The sequence below is a fragment of the Solanum tuberosum genome, unplaced genomic scaffold, assembly GCF_000226075.1.
Source record: "Solanum tuberosum cultivar DM 1-3 516 R44 unplaced genomic scaffold, SolTub_3.0 scf00745, whole genome shotgun sequence".
Taxonomy (NCBI): domain Eukaryota; kingdom Viridiplantae; phylum Streptophyta; class Magnoliopsida; order Solanales; family Solanaceae; genus Solanum; species Solanum tuberosum.
In genome coordinates this window covers 112,586-118,597 of record NW_006239660.1, presented here as the reverse complement: position 1 = coordinate 118,597, position 6,012 = coordinate 112,586, and positions in this window count along the sequence as shown.

Genomic DNA, 6,012 nt, shown 5'->3' with positions numbered 1-6,012 from the left:
GTATTCTAAGCCCAAAACTGAGCCCATCTCAGTCTTTTCAAAGCAATAAAAAAGGTTAAAACTTGTTGCACTCACCGAGAATCGAACTCGAAACGTGCGGTTTAGAAATGAACCCCCTTACCAGTGAGCCATGCTCCTCTTTTGGATGTTGAGGGGGTTCATTTTAGTATCTATACGCTTAAAATCAAAAGTCTTCCTTATATATACAGTGTAATTTTTCGACGAGGGGGTTCGGGTGAACCCCCTAAGATCAAAGTAGGTCCGCCCCTGATCTTACTCCCTCCGTTTCACAAATAGTGGCCTAGTTTGACTTGACACGGGGTTTAAGAAAATAAAGAAGACTTTTGAATCTTGTGGCCCTAAATTAAAGTTATGTCAAATGTACAAAATTATCCTTTAATCTTGTGGTCATATATGTCACGTGGAAAGTTGAAAGTAAAATGTTACAAAAAAAGGAAAGAGGTCATTCTTTTTTAAACAAACTAAAAAGGAAATGAGGTCATTCTTTTTTAAACGAATGGAGTATTAATTAGATGTTCGAATTTAAATTTTGAATATAAAAAGAAAAAGAGGTTCGAAATTAAATTTTGAATATAAAAAAAAAAATGGTTAGGAGCATTGCTCTTAGAATGAACCTGCAATATATGATTCAAATGTTAATTTTACTGTAGATATCAAAGATCGAGTGAAAAGATATAAAAAAAATATTGTCTTATTGGGATATTTTTTATTTGATAAAAAATTGTGATAGAATGATAAGTATTCTTTTCTTATTAATCGAATATATATTTCAATTTCAATCTTTTGGAATGCAGTCTTATTTGATAGGGAAAAATTTATTCCATAAAATTTTAAGCACAATTTAAATTAATTAAACCTCAAAATAGATATTAAAAGCGACACTTGGTAGGGTTGAATCAAATTAAAACTTGTAGGTACATATAATTAGTTAAACTTCAAAATGATTATGTATCAAACATTTGGTGCAGAAATTTTTTAAGATATTCTTGCATGAATATTTTCGTTCGTTTTATTTTAAAATAAGGTCACGACTCACAATAAGATAATAAATATCTTTTTTATTTTTCAATTTTTAAAAGTTTTGAATTTAGATTCACGAAATAAAATCACTTTTTGTAAGGAATAATTTATCCTCAAATCAAAATTTTATAACATAAATCCAAATTAATCAATTCGAAAATAAGTATCTGAGTGACTACTATTGAGCAAACTTTAAAAAAACAGTACATTGGATTTGGATATCTATGAAATGAACTTCAACTATTGTTGATAGAGAACGCACATGAACGAAATATAATTATATTTATTTTGCAATTCTATAAGTTAAAAAATAATATTATAATCTTATGATGATATCACTCAAATATCTTGTCAAAACGATTATATTTATTTCACAATTCAAAAGGTTAAAAAATAATAAAAATAACAATAAAAAAATAATCTAATCTTAAGATGATATCACTCAAATCTCTAGTCACTTCCATTTTATGACACGTTATTATTTCACTAAATCCAAATACATATATGATCTCAAAAGGGTCCATATGAGAAAAAATTGTAATAGTTTAGTTGGTCGATTATTTGAATTTTTATTGTCGTCTTATAATTTTATTTCCCTTACCTTTTTTTTTCTAAAAGAAAAAGAAGAAGGGTTTGTATACAAAGTTGCAAACTATGTGTTTTGGAAGCAAAAAAGATCTTTTTCTTCCTTTAAAAATATATACTTTAAAAAGAGGTCTCAGGTTCGAGCTCTGAGTATGGAGGAAATCTTGTTGAAAGCGCCATCCCAAAAAGGCCCTGCAATGCACGATTCGAATTTAATCGAAGCTCCAATATGAGCTCCGGTGATGGGAAACCAAAAAAATATATACTTTTGGAATATTATTTGTCTAATACTAGTAAAAATATTTTTCACATGACTTGATCAGATATAAATTGTTATAACCGTAATATTTTTAAAACACTTTCAAAACTGTTTTATGTTTGTTTGAAGTTTTAGACTTATTGACTTTACAAACTCTGCTCTAAGTTTTTGCAAAATCTCCTTTTTTTCCTTCTTTTTTTTGAGTTAAATCATGCATAAATTTATAATTTCAGATTTTTGAAATTCACTTTACGTTTTCAAAACCTATTAAAAATCAAGTAAAAAAATAGTTTTGTGCAAGATTAGTAGGTGATTCGACAATTCGGGACGGAAGAAGGTTAACCGAGAGATGGTTATCGAGAATTGCGTGAATGATGAGACTGGCCTAACCTAAAGTCAAGATTCTTCCCTCTCATAATTAAAAGACATGAACACAAGGTATTTCCTACTTTTGCAGAATAAGAAGGGATAGAAAAAACATCTCGAGCAATACAAGGTATTATTTAATTTTTAAAAGTATCTAAAATTGAAATTGGAAAATATTTAAAGTTCACATTCAAATAAACATTCTTTTAAAAAAAACTATGGAGAGTCGAATTTGCAAACTCAACACTCCAAACGCCACCTTCAATATTATAAATATTGTACTATTAACCAATAATGATTATTGTTGAGTAGTTAATGTTTTTTTCATTTTTTCAAGTATTGTTAAATGAAGAACCACCATTGTTAAAACAATGTTTTACCCTTAAAGTATAAAACTTTGTTGTGTGTACTTATATTTAATCAATTATCAATATAAATACGTGACACAAAATGAAAAACTTTAAAAAATAAATATTGTACTACATTGTACATCAATTATTTCCAAAGTACTCTTATTAATTAAGTATTATAATACTTAGTTGTCTTTTTCTTTAAAAAAATCAAGTTGGTACCTACATTTTATTAGTAACATTTGTCCACATTGAGTTTGAGGATGTTGACTAGGTACCACGAATGCCGTGTGATGTCGGCAACCGCCTTTACATGTAAATTTTGTCCTGTTGAACACACGCTTTTAGTGACACCAATAATTGATTTTGATCGCGTTAGATATTTTTTCATTCTTAATTATAAGTCTTAAATTTAAGTCTTGTTAGAAATTTATAGATTTAATCGAGTCTCATATGAATATTGAACATGAGATATTTGGTCAAATTCTAACTAAATAAAAATAGATTATCAACCAGAGGTTGGTAAGAACTTAGAGGTTTAGAGCCCCAACCAAAGTAGGCTCACCAACGAAGTAACATGTATTTGAAACAGTCGATAGTTGCTTCGTCTCATCTAAGAGTTTAATCTACTTCTTTTTCTTTCTCTTCCTCTTCCACTGCATAGTCGTGTACTCATGTTAATAGGTACTACGAATTTTCTGTCCTACACATCTAATCAATTCGTGTTGTTCACTGATTCCATCGAGAACTTTTATTTGTAAAATTGAAACATAATGCGTTCTAAGCTCTGAACGAGAAAGATCTCTTTTTTAATTACCTTTCGAGCTATTCCAAGAAAATTCATTCTTGAAGAAAACTCTATCCGAATCAAATTAGAACTTTTTTTTTAGACTAGGCCTCTCCGGCTGAGCTAAGCGGCAATGGCATATTCAGTATTAGATATCGGATGAGAAATTAAAAAATATATACCACCTGTCATTTGTAATTATATCACCTGCTGTCATTTTAAAATAATTGCCTCAGCCAATCTCCTTCTTTCTCTCGAGAAAAAACTGGAAAAATTCTCTGTTTTGTTAATTAAAAATTGTATACGTGGACGTGCTAATTTATTGACACGTGTTAGCCACTTGGCATCAGCAGCCTCAAACAAGAGATTTGGATAAGAAGATCTTGCCACGTATTTATTTATTAAATTATTAAATAGAAAATTTATGGTGGTGGTTATTTTAGGTGGTAATAAAAAAGAACATGCTTAATCCGTGTGGACCATATAACTAAATTATATTTTTTTAATTGGAATAATATTTAAATATTTAATGTGGATAAGGCTTTGACTAAGTTCATATTTTATTTATTGGGAAAGATTGTACAAATTGAGAATAATGGAATAATTGATAAAATGAGATTTTTGTAAATTGTAATAAAGTGAAATCAGAACGATTATATGAATATTTACTATTTATATTACTTTATAAGTTCGTTTCAAATATAATATTATTAAAAAAAGGTTTCTCTAGACCCTTCGACATGGCGGCTTGGGACTTCCAAGTGGGAGGTCTCAAGTTCAAAACGTCTTGTAAGCGAAACGTCTTGTAAGCGAAAGCAAAGGGTTTGTCTTTTGGGTCAAACTCGTCGCACCATGTTTGCCTGGTGTGTGTTACCTCTCCTACGTGGTTTGCAAGCTATTATATAGGAGCAAAGATTTTACCATGTGCGCACCAAAAGAATCTAGGTTGCGAATTTCCATTGTCATAAAAAAAAAGGTCGTTTCTCTATAGCAAAATGTATTTTTAATTTTAATTATTTTTTAAAATTAATGTTTTATATTCATTTTTTATCTCTACAATTTTAGATTTTCGCGAGAAAAACTTATTAAGAGAGAAACGATCTAAACTTAAAAGGCTGATTTTGTTCTAAACTTGAACTCACCAAACCTTTGATTCTCTACATATTTTCCCTTTTTATATTTAGTTAAAATTAAAATTAAAAAACTATATACTGCTAGTAAAGTAAATATTCAATCCAAACACAATTTCAAAACCTTTTATATAACAAAGAATATTCATCTAAATACTGCTTGTTTTTTAGAATATTTTGAAGACCTTTTTCATATAACATTTTTTAAAAAAGTTTATCAAGAAGGCCACCAAAAACAAATCAAGAACACATGATATTAAAATTTTTCTTAATTTTTGCCTAAACACATTCTTTAAATAGATCCACTGACATAAATTACATCCTCGAACTATTAAAATGAACAAAAAATATACTTATGGTTTTCCAAGGATAAGTTTAATCGAAATATAATAAAATTGACTAAAATTAATGTAGCAATTAAATATTTGTCCGACATAATACTCCATTTCCTACAAAGATCAAGAGCAAGGTTGGAAATATATATCGTCCAAATTTATTAAAACTCTCACACACCTTACATGGGGAAATTATGCGCATTATCAGGTGGTTGAAATGGATTGTTGCATCACGAAATTATGTGCATGCATTATCAAATGACGGAAATTGATCATTTTTTTAAAATTCTCACGATATATAATAGATAAAATAATATTTCAATTACATATAGTTTATTATCCTCTTTATTTAAGTACCACCAAAACAATTTAGAAATAACTAACATACTTTCTATTTTAGAATACCTAAAATAAAATAATAAATTAATGTACATATATTTGACCATAAATATTGTTTTTATCAAAATATCAAAGGGTGTCTTATTGTCAATCAATCACTCAATCTAGTGTTACTTTTCAATATAGACAATATCAAATTTTATTTTCCTATGATTATCGATAAACCATCATTGCTTTACTTGACACTAGTTACTAACCAAGGTCAGTTACTTGACACTAGTTACTAAACAAGGTCAAGTTGAGGGACTTTTGCTAGATGAGCCATCATCCAAAGTTTCTTTCAAATTTAAAAAAATCCACTTATCTAATAACATCATAATGTTGAAAATGAAAAGATGGGAAACAAAAGTGTAAAATGTTTTGATGGCATTTATAATGTAACAATGAGTAATTACAGAAGAAAAAATAACTATTGATTTTAAGAACTAAGTAAACTAATAATGACCAAATTGACTATTAAAAAAAACAGGTTTTACTGATAAATAAATTTTGTAAGTAAACAATATTTTATTTAACAATAGATTTTGTTAGCTAGGAATAAAATAGTGATGAATTAGCGATTACATTCTTAGCTAATTTCTGTATTTTTAATAGCCATGTGAGGGCCACAAACTTCCTTTTTTACATAGTATTTTCTTAACTTCATACTAAGTTGTACACTTGTACTACTAGTTGAATGTCTTAAAAGGGTTCTTAGATATTTCTGGACTTTTTTTTAACCTGACTTTATTTACATGAAACATTGAAACCAATGAGTTGG